This window comes from Bufo bufo, chromosome 1 (assembly GCF_905171765.1).
Source record: "Bufo bufo chromosome 1, aBufBuf1.1, whole genome shotgun sequence".
NCBI lineage: Eukaryota > Metazoa > Chordata > Amphibia > Anura > Bufonidae > Bufo > Bufo bufo.
The window spans coordinates 71,130,544-71,157,670 of record NC_053389.1 but is presented as its reverse complement, the minus strand read 5'-3'; positions in this window follow the sequence as shown (position 1 = coordinate 71,157,670).

Genomic DNA, 27,127 nt, shown 5'->3' with positions numbered 1-27,127 from the left:
CGCACCACTAACTCTAAGGGAAAACACCAAGGGGAGGACAGACAACACAGACTCAACATATATTCCCAGGTGGGCGACAACAGGAGACAACAATAAGCCAAACAGGGATCCGGAGGGTAGCACACAGGAACGACAACCAGGATTAACCACTCCAGTGGGTCAGTATAGATGTCCAGGCAGGAAGCTCTATAACTGGCAACTAGAGAAGTGTGAGGGGAGAATATAAGGAGGTAGGGAGTGGCAGACAAGAAACAGCTGAGGAGGAGAAGCTACGGATCCCTGAGAGAGACAAAAAGGATAGCAAGGCAAACACAGAAAACAATCATAAAGAAACACCGTGATCTTTAGATATAGAGCGCGCAGCCACCCGCTGCGACTTCCTGACCCCGGGTATAACGGAGTCAGACGTGGCTCTAGATACCCTCGTGACAGTACCCCCCCTTTCACGAGGGGCCTCCGGACACTCAGGACCAGGTCTCTCCGGATGAGAGGCATGGAAAGTCTGAATTAACCTGTTGGCGTTTACCTCTGACGCTGGAACCCACATTCTTTCCTCGGGACCGTAACCCCTCCAATGCACCAGATACTGAAGAGAGCGGCGGACCCGACGAGAATCAACAATTCTGGCTATTTGAAACTCCAGATTACCATCCACAATAACCGGAGGAGGTGGCAGCGCCGATGGTTCTAGAGGTGGAACATACTTCTTGAGTAACGATTTATGGAAGACGTTATGGATCTTAAAAGTCTGAGGTAGCTCCAGGCGAAAAGCTACAGGGTTAATGACGGCTACTATTTTATAGGGACCAATGAACCTAGGACCCAGTTTCCAAGAAGGAACCTTCAACTTAATATTCCTAGTAGACAACCTCAAATAGTCATTCACTCCTAGGTCCGGACCTGGCGACCGCTTCTTATCGGCCATGCATTTATATTTACCACTCATCTTTTTCAAGTTAACTTGCACCTTCTGCCATACCGATGAAAGAGATGAAGAAAACCTTTCTTTTTCGGGAACCCCAGAAGACCCCCCCTCTTTGAAAGTACAAAATTGGGGATGAAAACCGTATGCACCAAGGAATGGTGACTTGCCAGTGGACTCCTGATAATGATTATTTATGGCAAACTCAGCTAACGGTAAATATGATGACCACAACTCTTGGTTTTCAGACACAAAACACCTTAAATATGTTTCTAGGTTTTGGTTGGTACGCTCAGTCTGTCCATTCGACTGAGGATGGAAAGCTGAGGAAAAGGACAAGTGAACCCCCAAACGGGAACAAAAAGCTTTCCAAAACTTAGAAATAAACTGGGTTCCCCGATCCGAAACCACATCGGAAGGGACCCCGTGAAGCTTCACGATTTCACTGATAAACACCTGAGCGAGAGTTTTAGCATTAGGAAGTGCGGGTAGCGCAATAAAGTGTACCATTTTGCTAAACCTGTCTACTACTACCAAGATAACTGTTTTACCCGCCGACAACGGTAAGTCAGTGATGAAATCCATTGACAGATGTGTCCATGGCCTATTGGGGATGAAAAGTGGCAATAAAGACCCTGCTGGACGTGTATGAGAGACTTTCGCGCGTGCACAAGTGGAACAAGTAGACACGAAATCCATTACATCCTGACGCAACCTTGGCCACCAAAAACGACGGGATAAAAGCTCCAAGGTTGCTTTACTACCCGGGTGTCCAGCAAGTGCCGAATTATGATGTTCTTTTAATAATTCAAGACGCAGGTTTAACGGTACAAACAATTTCTCTGAGGGGCAAGAGGCCGGGGCGTCCCCCTGAGCCTCTAACACCTTTCCCTCTAGAACAGAGTGTACAGCAGAGACAACCACTCCTCTTTGTAAAATAGGTACCGGATCACAAACATTACCCCCTCCAGGGAAACTACGAGATAATGCGTCTGCCTTGGTATTTTTTGCCCCAGGACGATAGGCGATTACAAAGTTAAATCTGGTAAAGAATAGCGACCACCTAGCTTGTTTAGGGGTGAGACGCTTAGCCGATTCTAGGTACAGAAGGTTCTTGTGATCCGTAATCACCGTGACGGGGTGGATTGCTCCCTCTAAGAAGTGACGCCACTCTTCAAGCGCCAGTTTAATCGCCAACAGTTCCCTATTTCCAATATCATAATTCTTCTCCGCAGAAGATAATTTTTTGGAAAAGAAAGCGCAAGGACGCCATTTGCCAGGAGACGGACCCTGAGACAATACAGCTCCCACTCCCACCTCTGACGCAGACAATACAGCTCCCACTCCCACCTCTGACGCATCTACCTCGACAATAAAAGGCTGGGAGACATCAGGTTGAATTAGAACAGGTGCCGAGGTAAACCTCTCCTTTAGAGAGGAAAATGCATCTTTAGCGGCGTCAGACCATTTGGAAAAATCCATCCCCTTCCTAGTCATGTCGGTAAGGGGTTTAACGATCACTGAATAATTTTTAATGAACTTTCTATAGAAATTAGCGAAACCCAAAAACCGTTGTAGGGCTTTAAGGTTCTCAGGAAGATCCCAATCTAAAATTGCCTGGACCTTCCCAGGATCCATGCGGAAACCTGAAGCAGATAATAGATATCCCAGGAACTGTAATTCCTGAACAGCGAAGACACATTTTTCAATTTTCGCATATAATTTATTCGTCCGTAGGACCTGCAGTACTTGCCTGACATGCACCTCATGTGTTTTCAGATCAGCCGAATAAATTAAGATATCATCTAGGTATATGACTACAAACCTGCCGATGAGATGACTAAAAATATCATTAACGAAATGTTGGAAGACAGCAGGGGCATTGGTCAGACCGAAAGGCATAACTAGATTTTCATAATGCCCCTCAGGGGTGTTAAAAGCTGTCTTCCACTCATCCCCTTCCCTGATACGAATCAGATTGTAGGCCCCCCTAAGATCAAGTTTGGAGAACCACTTAGCACCCGCAATCTGATTAAAAAGGTCAGGAATGAGAGGAAGAGGGTATGGGTCACGGATGGTTATCTGGTTTAACTCACGGAAATCTAAGCAAGGACGCAGGCCCCCATCTTTCTTTTTAACAAAGAAAAACCCTGCAGCCACGGGTGAAGAAGAGGGTCTGATGTGTCCCTTAGCCAGACTCTCGGAGATATAATCTTTCATGGCTTGTCTCTCGGGACCCGAAAGATTATACAACCTGGACTTGGGTAATTTTGCCCCGGGAATCAGGTTAACCGGGCAATCATAAGGACGATGAGGTGGTAGTTTCTGACAACCCTTTTCAGAAAAAACGTCCTCAAAGTCCGAAATAAATGTAGGTAGGGAAGCTATGGAGGCGATTAAGCAATTGTTATTTAAGCAATTCTCTCTGCAATGCTCACTCCACTCCAATATCTCCCTGGCCTGCCAATCCACCACTGGATTGTGTGCTACCAACCAGGGAAGACCCAATACCACCGGAGAGGGAAGGCCCTCCAGAACGTAACATGAAAGACACTCATTATGGTGGTCCCCTACCCGAAGGTGTAAATTACGAACAATGTGGGTGAGGTTTCTCTGAGACAGAGGAGCAGAATCTATAGCGAATACGGGAATAGGTCTCTGCAGCGTACAGAGAGACAAACCCATAGTGCGGGCAAAATGGGCATCAATCAAGTTTACCCCTGCTCCACTGTCTAGAAAAACAGAAATAGACTCCGTCTTAACACCAAAAACAATGACCGCTGGTAACACAAATTGAGATGTTCGTATGGAGGAAACGTATACCCCCCGGCTGACATCCTCCGCACAGCCCGGGGTTAGTAGTTTTCCGACGGTCTTTTGTTTTTGAGAAAGGAGGGACAGACATTAATGAAATGACCCCTCCCCCCACAGAAAAAACAAGCCCCCCCCCTACGGCGAACCTCGGGAGGACGGACCTGACGAGAAGTTCCGCCTAGCTGCATAGGCTCATCTAAGTCAGTACAGGCTGACTGTTGCTTGGGAGAGGTAACCAATTGCTCCGGAATTTTCGATCTCTCCCTAAGACGTCTATCTATTCTGATAGAGAGGGACATAACAGCATCAAGGGAAAGGGGGGTCTCATACAGCGCCAGTGCATCCTTAACCCTTTCAGATAACCCAGAGCAGAACTGACTCCTAAGAGCCGGGTCGTTCCACTGAGTATCCGTAGCCCCCCTACGGAACTCTGAGCAATATTCCTCTGCTGACCGATCCCCCTGTAGGAGTCTCCGTAACTTCGACTCAGCCAGGGCGACTCGGTCAGGGTCATCATATATGAGACCCAAAGCCCCAAAAAATCCCTCCACTGACCGAAGAGCCTGAGAACCAGGGGGTAACGAGAACGCCCAGGATTGCGGATCCCCCTGAAGCAGGGAAATGACAATCCCTACCCGCTGTTCTTCATGACCTGAGGAGTAAGGGCGCAACTTAAAATATAATTTGCAGGCCTCACGGAACGTCGCAAATTTGTCCCTTCCCCCAGAAAATCTGTCGGGAAGAGCAACCTTGGGTTCAGTGACAACCTGGTTACCCATAGCAACCGCTGGGGGTGCGGTCTGCTGCATTTGCTGCTGTTGTTGGAGAACAGACGCCTTCAATCCTGCCACCTCCAAAGACAGGCTTTGAAGCTGTTCTGCCAAGGCATCAATAGGATCCATATTGGATTCTAAGTAGAGAGAGAAAAAAAAACAACAATTAAAAAAAAAAAAAAAATATTTTTTTATTTTTTATTTTTCTCAAAAAGTAAGGGCCAGTTATAATATCACGGTCGGCGTGGCTATCACATACGTGACACAGAGGGAGGGAACGAGGAAGGCCCTGCCCAAGTGAGAGGGAAGATGGTGACCCCTGACTCACCTGGCGACTGGCACCTGGCTGCCCTGACGTCCCTAGACGGGTTCCTCACCCGTACGCCGATCACGTGCCTAAAGCCCTGGCTTTCCCTGAGCTGAGCCCTAGGTAGTGAACAGGGCGATGGGAACACTAGTCCGCACCACTAACTCTAAGGGAAAACACCAAGGGGAGGACAGACAACATAGACTCAACATATATTCCCAGGTGGGCGACAACAAGAGACAACAATAAGCCAAACAGGGATCCGGAGGGTAGCACACAGGAACAACAACCAGGATTAACCACTCCAGTGGGTCAGTATAGATGTCCAGGCAGGAAGCTCTATAACTGGCAACTAGAGAAGTGTGAGGGGAGAATATAAGGAGGTAGGGAGTGGCAGACAAGAAACAGCTGAGGAGGAGAAGCTACGGATCCCTGAGAGAGACAAAAAGGATAGCAAGGCAAACACAGAAAACAATAACTAAGAAACACCGTGATCTTTAGATATAGAGCGCGCAGCCACCCGCTGCGACTTCCTGACCCCGGGTATAACGGAGTCAGACGTGGCTCTTGATACCCTCGTGACATCAGGCCTACACTGATTCAGGGCGTGTGAGATCCCCCCTTTACATAAAGGGGTTTGATTCAGCCATTTGAAATACAGCCATTTGAAATACAGCTATTTGAAATACAGCCATTTTGTGCAAAGAAATCTTTAATTCAGGCCTACACTGATTCAGGGCGTGTGAGATCCCCCCTATACATAAAGGGGTTTAGTACAGCCATTTGAAGTTCAGCCATTTGAAATACAGCCATTTTGTGCAAATAAATTTTTAATTCAGGCCTACACTAATTCAGAGTGTGTGAGATCCCACCTATAAATACAGGGGTTTGATTCAGCCATTTGAAATACAGCCATTTTGTGCAAAGAAATCTTTAATTCAGGCCTACACTGATTAAGGGAGTGTGAGATCCCCCTATACATACAGGGGTTTAATTCAGCCATTTGAAATATAGCTATTTGAAATACAGCCATTTGAAATACAGCCATTTTGTGCAAAGACATTTTTAATTCAGGCCTACACCATAGGCGTGCGCACGGGGTGTGCCGGGTGTGCCTGGGCACACCCTAATCAAGCCGACTTGAGGTTTACAATATGCGTTCAGCCGCCGATTTCACTGTTCATTAGCGCACTGAGCGCTGTGAGTGGCACTGCAGGCAGCAGAGCAATACAGCTGATGCCTGAAATCTCCAATAACAGAGCTCTGTACATTACAAAGCTCTGTTATAAGGGAGAAGGCTGCTGATTGGCCAGTATCAGCTGGCTGCCGTGCCATTGGCTGATCCTCTCACACCCCCTTCTCTCGGGAGCTGAACACAGCAGCAGTAGCTTCCTTTTCAGTTATTATGAATATAGGAAGTGCGCCACCCCTGCTGCTGATGAAGTGCCAGGGACAGCATAGGAATGGAGCCGTCACCATGTGCCCAGGTGAAGTGTCCTGCAGGCTTCTATCTACTGCTGGGTGGGAGCTCAATGTGGAGCTTTATGAATGGAAAAACTAATAGCCAAGACAGAGGCAAAAAAAAAACTGCTTCTGACCCTTATGTTAAAACATAACTTTCATTTGATTGCTTTAACACCTAATGGAAAAAAATAATTTTAAAAAGCTGCTGTTTCTCTAGATGACATTATAGTAGTGGTAATAGAGTCTCAAGGGTCTATAAAAGCAGCTACACTATTTTTGCAAACCTTTGAGACTCTATTAACACTACTATCAACATAAGGTCATCTGGAAAAACAGTAGGTTTAAAAAAAAAAATTCCTTTAGGTGTTAAAACATAACTTTCATTAGATTGCTCTATGTTTTAACACCTAAAGGATTATTATTTTTTTAAACCTACTGTTTCTCTAGATGACCTTATGTTAATAGTAGTGTTAATAGAGTCTCAAAGGTTTGCCAAAATAGTGTAGCTGCTTTTATAGACCCTTGAGACTCTATTTCCACTACTATCAACATAAGGTCATCTAGAGAAACAGCAGCTTTTAAAAAAAGTTTTTTTTTACTGTAGGTGTTTAGGTATTAGAGCAATCAAATGAAAGTTATGTTTTAACATAAGGGTCAGAAACAGGGTTTTGTTTAGCCTCTTGGTTATTATTTTTTCTATGTAAGTTCTCTGGATCAATAAGATTTTTCCCCCCGTATGGCTTATATATGGAGAGCAATGTCCAGTGATCACAGAGAGGACTATACTGTATATTGTACGGGGTGGTGCAGGGATTATACTGTATTGTATGGGATGGCGCAGTGGTTTTTATGCTCTTTGATGTGACAATTATCTTAGGTTTTCCTATCGCCCACCTTTGATGGCGCTGTGCCCAGCTCTGAGCCGATCCCGCTCAGCAGCTGCCAAGGCTTAGAGGGAACACTGGTTCTGTCACCCACGTGCTGCACTTTTTCGCCCCATAAGATGCATTTTTTCCCTCAAGTTATTAGTACCAGAGGGCCAGGAAGCGCTATACTCACCTCTTCCTGGTCCCCATGCGCTCCACTGTGAAGGCTGCGCACAGTGTGAGGCTGCGCTGTGACCTCACACTGTGCGTACCGACACAGCATACTGTACAAGAGGATTACCGAGCGCGAGCGGTGAGGAGCGGCAGCGTCCGGAGCAGGAAAGTGTTTTAGTTTTATTTTATATGGGGGCACGGGGGCTGATATGAGGCACTGGGGCTCTTATCTGAGGTCTGATTGGGGGTCATTCACATTGGAGTCTGATCTGGGGTCTTCTTGACATTGGGGGTCTGATTGGTGGTCTGACCTGAGGTGTAATGACATTTTTTTTTCTTATTGTCCCTCTCTAAAACCTAGGTGCGTCACCTTATGGGCCAGAGCGTCTTATAGGGTGAAAAATACGGTAAGTTTAAAAATGATTTCTTCTCCCTTCATTATATTGATAGTGCAGGTCTGTATGTATGTATACAGAGTGTATTTGTGTATATATATATGTGTGTGTATGTGTATATAATATACAGTACAGACCAAAAGTTTGGACACACCTTCTCATTCAAAGAGTTTTCTTTATTTTCATGACTATGAAAATTGTAGATTCACACTGAAGGCATCAAAACTATGAATTAACACATGTGGAATTATATACATAACAAACAAGTGTGAAACAACTGAAAATATGTCATATTCTAAGTTCTTCAAAGTAGCCACCTTTTGCTTTGATTACTGGTTTGCACACTCTTGGCATTCTCTTGATGAGCTTCAAGAGGTAGTCCCCTGAAATGGTTTTCACTTCACAGGTGTGCCCTGTCAGGTTTAATAAGTGGGATTTCTTGCCTTATAAATGGGGTTGGGACCATCAGTTGCGTTTAGGAGAAGTCAGGTGGATACACAGCTGATAGTCCTACTGAATAGACTGTTAGAATTTGTATTATGGCAAGAAAAAAGCAGCTAAGTAAAGAAAAACGAGTGGCCATCATTACTTTAAGAAATGAAGGTCAGTCAGTCAGCCGAAAAATTGGGAAAACTTTGAAAGTAAGGGCTATTTGACCATGAAGGAGAGTGATGGGGTGCTGCGCCAGATGACCTGGCCTCCACAGTCACCGTACCTGAACCCAATCGAGATGGTTTGGGGTGAGCTGGACCGCAGAGTGAAGGCAAAAGGGCCAACAAGTGCTAAGCATCTCTGGGAACTCCTTCAAGACTGTTGGAAGACCATTTCAGGGGACTACCTCTTGAAGCTCATCAAGAGAATGCCAAGAGTGTGCAAAGCAGTAATCAAAGCAAAAGGTGGCTACTTTGAAGAACCTAGAATATGACATATTTTCAGTTGTTTCACACTTGTTTGTTATGTATATAATTCCACATGTGTTAATTCATAGTTTTGATGCCTTCATAGTCATGAAAATAAAGAAAACTCTTTGAATGAGAAGGTGTGTCCAAACTTTTGGTCTGTACTGTATATATATACATACATACACAGGTGCGTGCGCTGCATCTGTGTTTGTGCTTTAGGGTGCACACCCTAATGCAATAGGCTGCGCACGCCTATGGCCTACACTGATTCAGAGGACACAGATGATACACCTCCCACAGAGGAAAGCCTTTCGTTGCCTCTGGGCAGCCTGGAACACATAAGCGATTACATGCTGCAGTGTCTCCGCACCGACCGCCGAGTTGCCCACATTCTAACTTGTGCTGATTACTGGGTGGCCACGCTGCTGGATCCCCGTTAAAAGGACAACGTACCGTCCTTAATTCCCTCACTGGAGCGTGATCGTAAGATGCGTGAGTACAAGCGCACGCTGGTAGACGCGCTGCTGATGGCATTCCCACCTGACACAGTGGAAGCACAAGGCGAAGGCAGAGGACGAGGAAGAGGTCACCAACACAGTTGGGGCACCGCCAGCACCTCAGAAGGCAGGGTTAGCATGGCCGAAATGTGGAAAAGCTTTGTCAGCACGCCACAACAACCAGCACCACCAGCTGATATGGAACGTCTTAGCAGGAGGCAGCATTTCACCAACATGGTGGAGCAGTATGTGTGCACACGCCTACATGTACTGAATGACGGGTCTGCCCCCTTCAAATTCTGGGTCTCCAAATTGGGCACATGGCCTGAGCTTGCCCTTTATGCCTTGGAGGTGCTGGCCTGCGCTGCAGCCAGTGTATTGCCTGAACATGTCTTTAGCACGGCAGGGGGCGTCATTACAGACAAACGCAGCCGCCTGTCCACAGCCAATGTGGACAAGCTCACGTTCATTAAAATGAACCAGGCTTGGATCCCACAAGACTTGTCTGTACCTTGACAAGAACCCCCTTTTGCCGTGAATGAACCCCTGCTGTGCCTGGGTGACAGGGGGCTAAATCTCTCAAAATGCTCTGTTCTATTGCTGGGTGACAAGAACCCACTTTTGCCGTGAATGAACCACTGCTGTTCCTGGGTGACAGGGGCCTAAATCTTTCAAAATCCTCTGTTCTATTGCTGGGTGACATGAACCCCCTTTTGCCGTGAATGAACCCCTGCTCTGCATTGCTGACAGGGAACTAAATTTAGTGAAAACATCTGTTACTGATCGGAAGATGCGTGACTACAAGCGCATGCTGGTAGACGCGCTGCTGATGGCATTCCTACCTGACAGCGGGGGCACAGTGGAAGCACAAAGCGAAGGCAGAGGAGGAGGAAGAGGTTGCCAACGCAGCTGGGGCACCGCCAGCACCTGAGAAGGCAGAGAGCATTATCACAAGCCGCAGCCAATGTGGATAAACTTACGTTTATAAAAATGAACCAGGCATGGATCCCACAGGACTTGTCCGTACCTTGTAAAGAATAGACATTTATACCAGCCTCAACCATCCATTCTTGTACTCAAGTGCACTTATTCTTAGTTTTATTTTGTTATATGTCCAAATTTAAAAATAAAAAATAACACAAATCAGTGTTGGCTACCTATTTCTCCTTCACCGCTGCTTCCACCTAAACCGCCTTGTCAACCTACACCGCCACATCCCCACCCATCCACCGCCTCCTCAACCTCCTACTCCTAGATTCAGATTGTTATTTTTAATTTTTCTGTATTTTATGTTATTTTAAGTCATTTCCCTATCCACATTTGTTTGCAGAACAGTTGCCATGCTCTTAAGCACATTTTGATGCCTTTTGCAGCCCTCTAGCCCTTTTTTAGGACTATTTTAGAGCCATTTTAGTGCCCAAAAGTTTGGGTCCCCATTGACTTCAATGGGGTTCGGGTTCGGGGTCAAGTTCGGGTCAAGTTCGGGTCCCGAACTCAAACTTTTTTCCGAAGTTCGGCCGAACCCATCGAACCCGAACATCCAGGTGTCCGCTCAACTCTAATAGCGACGTGTGCTGTCTGTGGAGAACACGTACGTCTGCATGAGGCTTAAGACTGAGTTGAACATGAAGCGTTCCGGCCAGCCATTCACTTTAATGCCAGTAGCCAACATGGCTACGGCATTACAGTGAGGGCAGTACTTACCTGCACGTTTTATTGGCTGCGTAGCAGCCAACAAATGTGCGGGGAGGAGACTGGAGTATCGCGCTCGAGCACACAAAGTATTCGGCCGAACACCGCGATGTGCCGAGCATCGCGATGCTCGAGTAAAATTAGTGTTCGGCCGAGCATGCTCGCCCAACACTAATAAAGAACCAATTTGCTTAAGTGGGATGGAAATTACTTTGTATACTGGAGAATCTATGGTTAATAAAAAAGTATTTCAAAAACAGGAACTTTTCTGACTTGGAAATACAATGACAGAAAATTATATTGAAAAGAATATTTTAATGCTACTCTCAAAGCCATTTATACTGTGGTAGATCCAACCAAGAAAGGCAAATGTTACATGGCGGAGGTTAAAATGTTTTTTTATACCTTTTCAAATTGATTCAAAAACATTGTTTATAGGATACATTCCCGTGAATGCATTTTGTTTCCGTGTCCATTCTAGGATTTTTTGCTTATTGGATGAGGAGGACCTATTCAATGGGTCCGCAAAAAATCTGTATGTCTGTTCCGTAGCCCCGCATGTCCTATTATTGTCAGTTTTGCAGATAAGGATAGGCATTGTTACAATTGATCCACACAAAAAACCCCAGATGCAATACAGATGCCAAAAGGATATCATCTGTATTTTTTGCAGATCAGTGTTTTGCGGACCCGAAAACACATACAGTCGTGTGAATGTAGCCTTAGACAGATTTGTCACCTCCGAGATTTAGGCAGCTAGACAACATTTTCTATTTCAATTGTAGCGAGTTGTAAATGACATTAACATGGTACTAGCACTATTTTTCCAGCATGAAAGCGGTGTTAAGCTATGCAGGAGTGTGCTGGTAAATTGGAAGATCAAGAAAGAATGTGGTACTATGTTCTCTGGGTGTGCACTTCCACATCTATTGGTGGGACAGATAATTTTTAAATTCCTATGTGGGAATTATTTTGTATTTGTGCGGCATAAGGTGATTAATGGCTGTGAGATGTGTAGGGAACAACTGCAGCTTCACCAGCACAGTCGTGGCGACAAGTATTTGAAAATCTCACTTACCATGTGTGGGAAGGATTTTGGCCTTCTCTAGATGCCGCAAAGTGTCTTCTGACTATCAATTTTCGTGAGCAATTGACAATACATTGCTCATTTAATTTAACCTTGTAGATGATGAGAAAAGTTGCCCCCAAATCCTCCTGAAGAAGTGCAATCCTACTTCAACCCTAATTAACTAGAACATTATATCTATTCTATTCTGAATTTTGTATCTACAAGTAGGTACATCTTTACCTCTCCTCTTTGCTCAATATATCCTCAGATGAGTGGCACGAGATGACCAATTTTGGGGGAAAAAATGGAAATTTGCTCAATGCTGTACACATAATCTTTTTAGCTTCCTCTTTCCAGTACATATTGGTGATTTTTGAAGAAATGGCATCAGCAATAGTTGAAAGAGTTATTTCCTATTCTACTCAGTGAAGGTCATAATTGGGTGGGAATATGGGAAGAGTTGTTCCTCTGTTTTATTAGTGGTGGCATTGGCTGCATAAAACACTTTCTGAGCAAAGAATCCTCCGTAACCAAACAGATTTGTCTGTATAACGTATGACTTTTGGCTTCTTGGGGTGATATTTCACAAACTTCACGCAACACATACTGGTAATTTGGTACGTCCCACAACTTTTCTGTGAAGACCAGCTGTTGTTTCATTGCTTTGTAATTAGCTAGTAAATTTAATTAAAGTAATCATCATTGCTCTGCGTCCCTTGTGTGTCTATTGTTCTGACTGAGAATAAATTGATAGATATTTATTGAATGTGATACAAAAGGGTGAATAGCCAACAGAGTTATTTCCTATTCCCATCCTCTTATGACCTTGGGTTAGGGACATCACCAAGTGTAGGGGACGCCTGTGGGTCTAATATTCCATCTGAGCTGAGCAACCACTGAAGAGTTTTATACTACCTACAAAATGGTTTTGTTCTAGGAAGTTTAATTTTTAATACCTTTATTTCAAGATCACTCAGCAGACAAGGAACAGAGAATGTCTTGTGTCACCGGATGAGTTAATATGCTCTAACATGAGCATTGATAACACTGACATTCAAACTTCAAGCTACAGTAAGACAGTAGAACCAAAATAGAGGGCACATAATGGCACACAATGCATCTATCATTGATAACCTTTTCAAAAATAATAAATGTTTTAAAACAAAATTGGTGAATGTTGACTGGGGATACACATTTTTCAATTGTTTTAACACTGTAACATAGTTTGCAAGACTAAAAAAGACATAAGCCCATTGAGTTCAGATTATTTTCCTGTAATCATGATCTAGAAGCCAAAAGCTGATTCTTCTTATCTTTGGAAATAATTTCTTCCTGACTCTAAATAATCCATGGAATAACCTACTATATCTCCAATAATCCAGTCAATAATCTAGTACATGGCACTTTAAATTTTTTAAACTTAAAGGGGTTGTCTCATCATTAGAGATGTCGCGAACATAAAATTTTCCGTTCGCGAACGGCGAACGCGAATTTACGCAAATGTTCGCGAACGTGCGAACCGGGCGAACCGCCATAGACTTCAATAGACAGGTGAATTTTAAAACCCACAGGGACTCTTTCTGGCCACAATAGTGATGGAAAAGTTGTTTCAAGGGGACTAACACCTGGACTGTGTCATGCCGGAGGGGGATCCATGGCAAAACTCCAATGGAAAATTATGTAGTTGACGCAGAGTGTGGTAAGTTGAATTCGCAATGCGATTAATGTATTAATCGCATTGTGATTACAACTTAGATCTGAGTTCCTAATGGTTGTATTGCTGGAATTGACGAATATAGCACTATATTCTCAATCTTCTTTATATTCTAGCAATACAACCATTAGGAACCCAGCTCTAAGTTGAATTCGAAATGCGATTAATATAACCTGTATTAATCGCATTGCGATTACAACTTAGTCAAATTTGTGACACTGCAGCTTCAGAATGAATCTAAGATGGATGCTGTCCTTGCTTTTTGATAGGAGGTGGGAGGGTCTGGGAGGAAGGGTATGCTGATTGGATGGAATGTGTCTGCTGACTGTGAGGTACAGGGTCAAAGTTTGCTCACAGATGATGTATAGGGGGCGGACCGAATATCGCATATGTTCGCCGCCGCGGTGAATGCAAACATGCGATGTTCGCCGGCGAATAGTTCGGGACATCTCTATTCACCATTACTAAGGCAAGAAGCCAGACCACCAACTGGCAAGGAAACAACAGAGCATGTCGGTTTTTGCTGTTTCAGCAGCTCCCATTGTGGTGCATAGAAGCTACGGAAAGAGCATAGCACAGCGAGTTATGCTGTTTCCCTATTTTTTTTTTTTTTTATTAGCAAAAGGAGGAATGGTTGGCAATGGTTGGGTTAACAATTCTGTTTATAGCCTCTTGGTAGGTGTGGGCTTGTCCTACTTCCTGCCAGGAGGAGGAGTTCCAGTGCAGACAGCATAGAGTGAGGAAGCATATCCAATTTTCCTGTGAGACAAACAATCCAGAGAGAATTATTCTGAAATTAGACCCAATTCTCCTGTGAGACCAACACTCCAGAGAAACCTCCCGAACCAAGATCACAGATTTAAGAAAGCATCAGAGAAATTATAGATTTACAGACACTGCTGCGAGGTAAGGGAATTCAGCTCAGATACCATCCCCTACCTAAACCACCGCTAGGCCAGACTAGCATTAAGTCTGTATCACAGTGGACACCTACAGTATATCCATAAGTACAGTACTTGCTAATGCCAACCTATTGCCATCCAACCAGCCACTCTACCTCCTTATCTGGTGTTAGAATCTGCAGTTTTTACTTAAAAATGCTGGATGTGCCACACGTTATATTTTGCACTAGTAAAGATAGACTTTTATACATTTATTTCTGGCTTGATTCTTCAAACCACCTTTCCACTATATTGATCTCCAGGGAATGATGTCCTGATTTTTATTTTTTTTATATTTATGTAAATACGCATGTGTTTGTCATGCCACAGTCCACATAAAATTGCACTGATTTTAATGGGAATCCGTTCCAACTATATTATTTCTTTCTCCAGTTTGTCGCAGAAACCACAGTCAGTGTCTACACGGTCATAGGCCAAATCCATAACAAAACTCCAAGGGTCAACCCCAAGGATTTCTGCTGTTAATTCCACAGCAAATACACATTGATTTTTTTCTGAAATGCATTTCCCATATATAAATATACCTCAAGGTAGAATATGTTTTCAATTTGGCCTATAATTAAATATTTTAGGGTATGGCTACATGGTGGAGTTTATTGTTGCAGTTTTGGAAGCTAAAACCAGTATGACTTGAAAAAAGAAAAGAAATTGTATCTGTCCTTTATACTTTCTCTACTTTTATGCTACACTCCTGCATCAGGAAACCTAACCGTGTGGCTGTACCCTAAGGGGGCAGCTCCATTATTCCTTGATATCTGTCTTCTGAAAAAACACAGATGCTGTGCAAACATTAAGAGTCATGTGCCTCTTAATAATTGTGGTACATCTGATGCAAGTGGGGGAGAGATTAAGACCGGTCTTGATAAATCTCCCTGTTAGTTTCTTAGGATATTATCCAGCAGGGGTATAAAACACCATTCAGGGGACTTGTAATACATATTTTGAGAATGTCTTTCTAATTCCTTCATTGGAAATTTTCCTTACAGGTCGGTAATTATAGCTTTTAATTCCTGAAGAGAAGTTTCAAAATCTCAGAAACAAATAGTTTGCCAATTTGCCATTGTTTTTGCATATTTTAATACTTTAATTAATGATCCAGTGAATTTCTTGTGTATTCTATATAATTGTGTGAGTATACACACTCTCCATCACTTTTTGTATTTAATTGTGTTTTTACTATTAGATCCAGGTAATGGCATTTTAATACATCGTTCTGCTCCTCTGTGCCAGCCTCATGTTTCCTCAGCTTAATATGTGGATCTCCTAATAATCCTGCTTGCACAATAACTGTGAGGACAGAACCTCAGCCATAATTATCTGTTGAAAGTAGAGCAAGGAAGACCAGCAGATTAATCTTAAAACGTCTGCTTTAATCTCTTTGCTTCTTCTGTAAACCCCCTTCTCTTTCATCTTTACTTCATTTGTTGTAGAATGTAAATTTTCTGCAAACCTGCAGGTTAAAAACTAGAGCCAGAGTGAGAATTCAATTCTCTTCCTAGAGACGGCCAACAGACTAGTTGGCAGATTTTAGAAGTATAGGCACAAGCCAGTTGTTGCTCGAAGTCTAGGCAACACCTTAAGCCGTCCATACACAAAGAATATCTGCAAAGCAACTGACAAGTAGTCCATGGGATCACTATCTCAGGCAATCCCGCTATCAACATGAGAGGCTAAAATGGCCAATCATTGTTTTTAAAAACCTAACCCTCTGTAACTTGTGCAAAGTTGCAAATGATAGGCTGAATATAGCCAATTATGCCATACACACAAAGTTTCAGTCAACCATTAGAGATGTCCCGAATAGTTCGCCGGCAAATAGTTTCCGGCGAACATAGCTTGTTCGCGTTCGCCGCCGCGGGCGAACATATGCGATGTTCGGTCCGCCCCCTATTCGTCATCATTGAGTAAACTTTGACCCTGTACCTCACAGTCAGCAGACACATTCCAGCCAATCAGCAGCAGACCCTCCCTCCCAGACCCTCCCACCTCCTGGACAGCATCCATTTTAGATTCATTCGGAAGCTGCATTCTTAGTGAGAGGAGGGACAGTGTAGCTGCTGCTGATTTAATAGGGAAATCGATAGCTAGGCCAGTATATTCAGTGTCCACTCCAGTCCTGAAGGACTCATCTGATCTCTGCTGTAAGGACAGCACCCCAAAAAGCGCTTTTTAGGGCTAGAACATCAGTATGCTTTTTTTTTCTGTGTAATCTGCCTGCGGCTGCCAGCGTGTGTGTCAGGCTCACAGCGTATACTGTGCCCACTTGCCCAGTGCCACCACTCATATCTGGTGTCACAATAGTTTGCATTTAAAAAAAACACTTTTCTGACTCAGAAATAATATCAGTCATTTTCCTTCACAAGTGTGCGTTTCAGGGCCTGCAAGGGCACAGTGTCACACCAGTGCAACTCATATCTGGTGTAACAGTTGTGCACAAAAGATTTTTGACTGTAATAGATTGAATAGCATTAGTTGTCTGCAAGCGTGTGTGTCAGGCCTACAGCGTCTACTCTGCCAACTTCTGCCAGTGCACAGTGCCACTCATATCTGGTGTCACAGTAGCTTGCACGCATAGTACAACTTAACTAATCTAAGAAAAAATGACAGGCAGAGGCAGGCCACCCCGCAGGGGCCGTCGTGGTCGTGGTGCTGTGATTCCCTTTGGCCCTAGAATAATGCCCAGTGTTCAGAGGCCACGTACCCTGAACTCGAAAAGTTCAGAGGACATAGTTGACTGGCTAACACAGGACACCCAATCTTCTACAGCTTCCGCTCGGAACCTTGACCCACCATCCTCCTCCAGCTTAGCTTCGGGCACCTCTCAAGTTACCACTCGCCTGCCTGCCGCCACCACCAACACTAGCACCACAGTCGCTTCACTTGATCTGTCAGAGGAGTTATTTACACATCAGTTGGAAGAAATGAGTGATGCGCAACCATTATTGCCAGAGGATGTAGATAACAGGGATATGTCTCAGTCAGGCAGCATTACACACATAGACGTACGGTGTGATGATGATGATGTTGTACCCGCTGCTGCTTCCTTTGCTGAGTTGTCAGATACAAGTGAAGCAGTTGATGATGACAATGTGTCCGTGGATGTCACGTGGGTGCCCGCTCGAAGAGAAGAAGAACAGGGGGAAAGTTCTGATGGGGAGACAGAGAGGAGGAGGAGACGAGTTGGAAGCAGGGGGAGGTCGTCGCAAGGAGCTAGTGGCACAGTCAGACAGCATGCATCGGCACCCGGGGTCAGCCAGACAGCACGCCAATCAACGCATGCTGTTGCCACCACCAGAATGCCGTCATTGCAGAGCTCAGCAGTGTGGCATTTTTTTGTGTGTCTGCCTCTGACAACAGCCATGCCATTTGCAACCTGTGCCAAAAGAAACTGAGTCGTAGGAAGTCCAACACCCACCTAGGTACAACTGCTTTGCGAAGGCACATGATCGCACATCACAAAGGCCTATGGGATCAACACATGATGACGAGTACAAGCAGCACACAAACTCAAAGCCGCCATCCTCCTCCTGGTCCAGCATCTTCAGCTACGTCAACCACTGCTGTCCTCCTTGCCCCCTCTCAACCATCCGCCACTCCGTCTCTCGCCTTGAACAGTTCCTGCTCATCTGCCCACAGTCAGGTGTCTGTCAAGGACATGTTTGAGCATAAGAAGCCAATGTCACAAAGTCACCCCCTTGCCCAGCGTCTGACAGCTGGCTTGTCTGAACTCTTAGCCCGCCAGCTTTTACCATACAAGCTGGTGGAGTCTGAGGCGTTCCAAAAATTTGTAGCTATTGGGACACCGCAGTGGAAGGTACCCGGCCGAAATTTCTTTGCACAAAAGGCAATCCCCAACCTGTACTCTATTGTTCAAAAGGAAGTAATGGCATGTCTTGCACACAGTGTTGGGGCAAGGGTCCATCTGACCACTGATACCTGGTCTGCAAAGCACAGTCAGGGCAGGTATATCACCTACACTGCGCATTGGGTAAACCTGCTGACGGCTGCCAAGCATGGAATGCGTGGCTCTGCAGAGGAGTTGGTGACACCGCCACGACTTGCAGGCAGGCCTGCTGCCACCTCCTCTACTCCTCCTACTCCATCCTTTTCCATAACCTCCTCGGCTGAGTCCTCTTCTTCTGCTGCGTCTTGCTCCACACCAACGGCACCCCCCCAGCTCCCCAGGGGCTATTCCACATCCCGGATACGGCAGTGTCACGCCGTCTTGGGGTTGACTTGCCTGAAAGCAGAGAGTCACACCGGACCAGCACTCCTGTCCGCCCTGAACGCACATGTGGATCAGTGGCTGACTCTGCACCAACTGGAGATTGGCAAAGTGGTGTGTGACAACGGAAGCAATTTGTTGGCGGCATTGAATTTGGGCAAGTTGACACATGTGCCGTGCATGGCACATGTGTGTAATCTGATCGTACAACGCTTTGTGCATAAGTACCCAGGCTTACAGGACATCCTGAAGCAGGCCAGGAAGGTGTGTGGCCATTTCAGGCGTTCCTACACGGCCATGGCGCACTTTTCAGATATCCAGCGGCGAAACAACATGCCAGTGAGGCGCTTGATTTGCGACAGCCCGACACATTGGAATTCAACACTCCTAATGTTCGACCGCCTGCTCCAACAAGAAAAAGCCGTCAACGAGTATTTGTATGACCGGGGTTCTAGGACAGCCTCTGCGGAGCTGGGAATTTTTTTGCCACGTTACTGGACGCTCATGCGCAATGCCTGTAGGCTCATGCGTCCTTTTGAGGAGGTGAAAAACCTAGTCAGTCGCACTGAAGGCACCATCAGTGACATCATACCATTTGTTTTCTTCCTGGAGCGTGCCCTGCGAAGAGTGCTGGATCAGGCCGTAGATGAGCGTGAAGAGGAAGAGTTGTGTTTACCATCACCACCAGAAACAGCCTTATCAGCATCGCTTGCTGGACCTGCGGCAACGCTGGAAGAGGAGTGGGAGGAAGAGGAGTCAGAGGAGGAATGTGGCTTTGAGGAGGTTGAGGAAGACCAACCACAACAGGCATCCCAGGGTGCTCGTTGTCACCTATCTGGTACCCGTGGTGTTGTACTTGGCTGGGGGGAAGAACATACCTTCAATGAGATCACTGAGGACGAGGAACGGGACATGAGTAGCTCGGCATCCAACCTTGTGCAAATGGAGTCTTTCATGCTGTCGTGCCTGTTGAGGGACCCTCGTATAAAAAGGCTGAAGGAGAACGACCTGTACTGGGTGTCCACGCTACTAGACCCCCGGTATAAGCAGAAAGTGCCTGAAATGTTACCGAATTACCACAAGTCAGAAAGGATGCAGCAGTTCCAAAATAAATTAAAAAGTATGCTTTACACAGCATATAAGGGTGATGTCACAGCACAACGGGAATCTAACAGGGGAAGAGGTGAAAGTAATTATCCTCCTCCCACGACCACGCCGGCAAGGACAGGACGCTTTACAGACGTGTTGTTGATGGAGGACATGCAGAGCTTTTTAAGTCCTACGCATCGCAGAGAACGACTCGCAGAGAACGCACCCTCAGAGAACGACTCGACCGACAGGTAGCAGACTACCTCGCCTTAACTGCAGATATCGACACTCTGAGGAGCAATGAACCCCTTGACTACTGGGTGTGCAGGCTTGACCTGTGGCCTGAGCTATCCCAATTTGCGATAGAACTTCTGGCCTGCCCCGCTTCAAGTGTCCTGTCAGAAAGGACCTTCAGTGCAGCAGGAGGTATTGTCACTGAGAAGAGAAGTCGCCTAGGTCAAAAAAGTCTAGATTACTTCACCTTTATTAAGATGAATGAGGGATGGATCCGAAGGGACTGACAGTGGGCGATACATTCGACTAAAAAAGGCCTTATGAGATGAGCTGCCTTGGGCTAAAAATGGTCCACACGCTGCTGTATTTTATCTCTGAATGCCAGATGACTTGCGTGACTTATCCGCCACCAACTAGGGTTCAAGCCGCAATGTTTTAGGGCACTTTCTGCCTGGGAAACAAACATCAATTTTTTTGGCCGCTGCTACAGCAGCGGCTGCAACACTACCTAATTTTTCAGGCATGTGTACATGCCTAATTTTTCTGGCCTCTGGTGCTGCACTGTGGCTTCAAAAACCAAACAAAAAAAAAGTCACATACATGTGTCAATTCCCCTTCATGATCGTTACCTTGTCATGGTGAAGGGGCTTGCGTATCACAATGAAGTGACTACCTCTATGAGTGTGTTGACAATGGCAATGTTGGCACACCCCAGATGATAAGGTCGTTGCTTCATTGTGAACAGACCAAAAGCGATCGGCTGGATAATTTTGCATAGAAAAAACATTAATTTTCTTTGTGATCATCTAAGGTGATCATTAAAGCCTACTAGGCCAACAATGGGCCCACACTGCAGAATCATTGTTTTCTGGGTCACTTAACTGCCACTGAACTACCTCAGCACGACCATAGGCTTTGTAAAACCCCCATCGCCTGCAATCTCCCAAATGTGTGCACGAGCACAGTCATATCTACACCAAGATTGACGCATAGAGGTATAAAATTTATGTCATGAGTGTGTCAACTATTGACAACTCTTTGCGGGTGTCTAAAATCTATTCCATACACGTCCCCTGATAGGGGACGCAACAGGGATTAAACTGATAAGAATAGTACTACTTAACACACCACTCATATCTGGTGGCACATTAGATTGCACTCAAAGTGCCTCAAATTTAAAGTAGGAGGACCAACCAAGCATCTTTTCCATCTCCCCGTTCCTAAAATCAATGCCATATACACGTCCCCTGATAGGGGACGTAACAGGGATTAAACTGATAAGAATAGAACAACATAACACACCACAACTATCTGGCAGCACATTAGATTACACGTGCAGTGCCCCAAATTTGAAGTAGGAGGACCGACCAAGTATCTTTTTCCATCTTCCCGTTCCTAAAATCAATGCCATATACACGTCCCCTGATAGGGGACGTTACAGGGATTAAACTGATAAGAATAGAACAACATAACACACCACAACTATCTGGCGGCACATTAGATTGCACGTGCAGTGCCCCAAATTTGAAGTAGGAGAACCGACCAAGCATCTTTTTCCATCTCCCCGTTCCTAAAATCAATGCCATATACATGTCCCTTGATAGAGGATGTAACAGGGATTAAACTGATAAGAATAGAACAACATAACACACCACAACTATCTGGCGGCACATTAGATTGCACGCGCAGTGCCCCAAATTTGAAGTAGGCGGACCGACCAAGCATCTTTTTCCATCTCCCCGTTCCTAAAATCAATTCCATATACACGTCCCCTGATAGGGGATGTAACAGGGATTAAACTGATAGGAATAGTACTACTTAACACACCTTATAATAACGCATAGAGAGGCAACGCAGAGAGAGGAGTCTGAAGAAGAGGAGTCAGAGCAGGAAGGTGGCTTTGACGAGGTGGAAGACCAACCACAGCAGGCGTCCCAGGGGGCTTGTTGTCACCTTTCGGGGACCCTTGGTGTTGTACGTGGCTGGGTGGAGGAAGAGACCTTCAATGACATCAGTGAGGACAAGGAACGGGACATGGCTAGCTTGGTATCCAACCTTGTGCAAATGGGGAGTTTGCGGTTGTGCAAATGGACTGTTTGCGGTGCGTTAAACGGGGAGTTTGGTCTGTCACTGAGAAGCGGGCGTAACCGTTACACTACCTGATCGATACAACATCATACCTGATGTTTTAAAGGGATTCTGTCACCAGGTTTCACCCCTGTCAGCTAAACATATGCTGATGTTCAGGGCCTCATAAGGATTCCTAATGTGGGCTTCTAAATGTGATCCGTAGCCTTATTTTGCTAAAAAACTGGTTTTACTAACCTGTCACTCAAAGAAATAAGGTTCCCAAGGGGATGTCAAGGGATGCAAGGTGCCGGCCGCACCCACCGCCGTTCGTGCCCAGCGCCGCCTTTCCAGACTTCTGCACCGCCTCCTAATCCTCTGTGCCGCCTCTCGCTCTCCCTCCATCCTCCCTCCTCCCCCCTCCTGCTGTAAGATCTCGAGCGTGCGCACAGGGCTCTGCCAGATGCGCCCGTGCTCAACCCAGGTATGACCTGCACTCTGGCGCCAGCCTCTCAGAGCCCTGTGCGCACGCGCAATATCTTACAGCAGGAGGAGGGGGGAGGGAGGGAGAGCGAGAGGCGGCACAGAGGATTAGGAGGTGGTGCAGAAGTCTGGAAAGGTGGCGCTGGGCACAAACGGCGGTGGGTGCGGCCGGAACCTTGCATCCCTTGACATCCCCTTGGGCACCTTATTTCTTTGAGTGACAGGTTAGTAAACCTGTTTTTTAGCAAAATAAGGCTATGGATCACATTTAGAAGCCCACATTAGGAATCCTGATGAGGCCCTGAACATCAGCATATGTTTAGCTGACAGGAGTGAAACCTGGTGACAGAATCCCTTTAAAGCACGTTATTCCAAACAATTTAGGAATGTTAGGTGATTTATGCCCTTTATGGATTAAAACCCGACTCTGCGTCAACTACGTAATTTTTCCATGGGAGCATGCCACAGTCCAGGTGTTAGTCCCCTTGAAACAACTTATACATCACTATTGTGGCCAGAAAGAGTCCCTGTGGGTTTTAAAATTCGCCTGCCTATTGAAGTCTATGGCGGTTCGCCAGTTCGCGAACAGTTGCGAAAATCCGCGTTCGCGAACGGAAAATTTTATGTTCGCGACATCTCTATCAACCATGTCCAAACTTTTCTAACGTGGATGATCACATATTTGTCAGACAGAGTTTGCATTAATTTTGGCAAATTTTATCTCATATCTATGGGTTAAATGAAAACATTCTGTGCAAACACCTTGTTATCAACATAAGTCATACAGGACGGGTCATATCCACCATTGGCACCCACCAACAATGGTGTTTTCCGCCTCTCATCTAGTGCACTGGGTGGGGTCATTAGTTTAAATAGTACACCAGCCCAGTGCTCTGGGCGGATTATACTGTCACGGCGGGCGTGCACTCAGTCTAACAGATAACGCACCAACCAGGCTCTGGGCGAGAGACAGGGGAAGGGTCACCTCCTAACTAATTACCTGACCTCTTTCCCTGCACTGCTCAGCCCACCTACAGACCTTTAAGGTAGGTATGAGGTGTCCCCGTGCCTGGGCTGACAAAACCCTGAATTCCCTGAGATGGTGAAGTAGGGAAATAGGAGCAGCCTGCTCGCACAGAACCTGGATGGGATAGATGACACAAAACAACCAAACTTGAAATAGCACTTATCTTCCTGAGCTGGAACAGACAGCCAACCTTCCTAGCTTCCAAGACCACAATGATTAGTATAATCCGCCCAGAGCACTGGGCTGGTGTACTATTTAAACTAATGACCCCACCCAGTGCACTAGATGAGAGGCGGTTCCAGCACGGCTCCAAAACAAATACTAAACTCGTGCTGCTATCCTGGCTGACCTCCGCACATCGTCAGAGTGGGGCATGACAACTACGCTTTCTAAAATGTTTTTAGTAAAATCTGAAAAAATTAGGCTTAGAATTTTATACTCACAAAATGTCTCAAGTTGGGGCAAATCTGAGTTGATATTCTGATATCAGTTTTATGGTTGTCTTGGATTGTGAGTGGTGCATATGGATGAAACCTATTTGAAAATTAATGTTTCTATATTTGCAAATGATACTAAACTGTATACAATAATAAAGTGGACGCAAAGACGATTGTGCTGCAGATGCTTTACAAAATAAAATGGAAAATAGTAAAGGAAATGGGAGCTACAATAACCATCAAAGAGTGTAGATACATAGCCTGTCATAGACAATATCCTTATATACTGAATGGAACATAACTGCGAAACTTGAGAAGGAAGAAACTCTGAGACAATGGTAGGGAGTAAATCAAATTATTGTGCTATTATTTATGTATTAGAGAAATTAACATAAATTCAATCCAATAAGTGATACTTAAGAATACATTATACAGATATGCAGTGGTTTATCGTTACCAGAATTTGGAGACCTTAAAGGCTCAGGGATACATTTATTTATTATTTAACAAAGATATCAGCTTTGACGTGTTCGGGGAAGCAGAAAGAGGGGCTACAGAACAGACAAAGCTTTTAGAGAGCTTGTCTAATGGATTTCACACTGAACAAGAGTGAGCAGCCTGGAATGTATGAAAATGCATGCAAGCTGCAGAAGACAATGGTTGAAAACTTTTAATCAAATCCAGTTAAAAAAGGATTTTTTAGACAAAAATAGATATGGTCCAGTAAAACAGTTCCCCTAAAGGTGTTTTTAGCCTTTAAAGGTAAAAGATTTAGTCTGAATTTCAGTAGTCATCAGGAAAAGTTCTCTTAGACTATCAGTTGTGAGGTAAAATGCTTTATCATTTAAAGGGGTTTCTCCACGAAAAATATTCTACAGTTTCCAAACCAGCACCTGGATCTGAATACGTTTGTAATGTAATTAAAGCTTTAGCATAGCCACTAAGTTATTCAATAAAATGTATCTGCAGTTTTTTATCTTACTTCTTTATCCAGCTCACTGAAATGACCGCACATGCTCATTTTTATCATTTAGGGAGAGAGCTGCAGTAGAATAGACACACACCCTTAACTGCAGCAGAAATGACACTACTCTTGAGCTGTCAGCTTGATATAAATTTAGCAGAGCAATGAATGGGCAGATCTCTGGATACATGTAAGGTATAGAAAGAGATTGTCATGTACAATATGATATCTGATATCATTTTTTACATGGGATAACCCCTTTAATCTTTGTAACTTTTCTGGTGTATAGCAGATTTTGCTTTAACGAAAATGTCAGTACTCCAGCTTTATAAATGTTGATGATTTGTGAAAAAAAATTAGGAAGATATCGTAATATGCTATTTGGCAAGCAGTGCCTAGAAGAATACATACCCATTACACAAAAAGTTGCGGCTTCCACTGAGTACTGTCGACTTATCCATTTATAGTGGAGAACGACTGTCAGCCTAGTCGTGTTATTGTTCCGAATCCACTTAGGGTATAAAAGGTATCCAACTAGGCCTCTGTTATTTAACATGAATTCAAAAGATTACAGAATGAATAAGCTTCTGCAGGCTGAGTGAATAAATATATTTACTAAGTGTGATTAAATATACCATAACACAAACAAATCACATACAGAATAATAAAAAGTATGTAAACATCACTCACCTAAATATGCAACATGCAATATGGGGTAAGACTATGGGGTGAGACTCTGTTGGTCATGCTATAATACATGGCTGTTATACCATGTTATAACACATAACTGATACCCCAGGGTGTACAATAGATAGGGAAAATCAATACTTACATCCTACCTTGGATGAAGTCTAAGCTTGAGTCTCCTGAATGAATGTGTGTTGCAGATTTTAAACTTTTAGACCCTCCTCCAGTGTTCAGCATGCACGTCTCTGAGATCACTCAGGAATGTGGTCTTATCAACACAGTGGAGGATGGGTACTAGATTACAAAGCACATCATTACACAGAATGGTAATAATAAAAGGGAACATAATTAAAGGAACAGAACAAATCAGTACTTTAAAAATACCCTTACAATACAGCCACTAATGTGGCATATGTCTAACAAGCTACCTGTCTCCTGTAGCTGACCATTTTGTTTATTTCCTAAGCATTGCATTTGGATGCTATCAATCCCCAGAGAACTCAAATACAATTGACCACACACTGCCATTTAGATTTTGTCAAAACAATTAGCTACTGCAGTTATTGTAGGCTACTTGAAGTAACGAAAATAACCTTTTGCTAACTCTTTCCCACCACATTGTCATGTAGGACAATCTTTAAAGGCTAGTTCTATCATGACTTTAGAAAGTCCTCTTGAAAATGCACATCATTATGCCTGCTGTTGTTTCTCAGCAGTGCTCCAAATGTTCTTAGATTGTCTTTAAGCAACAGGTGCCATCACTAGCAGGTAAAACGCCTCAGTTGTTGCAAGAAAGTGTAAAATACCTATACCACTGTAAGGAAGTGGGGCAAGTGAACTTAAAAGTATTTCTCTGCTATGCTGTAAATTGTATAATTACTGCAAAAACTCACTTTGGTCAGTAGATGGCAGCAAAGGATGAAAGAGGAAAAGATGATAAAAGTCTACATTTAGTTAGCAAAATTTTGGACAATAGTTAATTTATGGGCTATTTTGGACCCTTATAAGTGTGATAGCAAACTGAATATGCAGGTTTGACACTGCACTTAGCAAATGATTGCATCACACTCTCCCTGTGTAAGGGGAGGAGGTTCCTCTAGAAGCAGGAAGTGAGCAGACAGAGGCTGTGCTTGGGGCTGCTGGAAACCATAAGGGATTATCTCTGCTGAATCTGGAAGGGAATGGACCTGCTCACAGTGGAGACTGGCGACAGCACGAAGGGGAGGTTTGCAGCGACGACCCCTCGTGTCTGTAGGATCCAGTTCTGGAGTGGACCAGGAAATAAGAAAAAGCAAGAATCTGCTCAAGGAACTGTAAGTGCGGCTTTGCCGCATCACATTGCACCTCACTGTTAAAGTGGCAT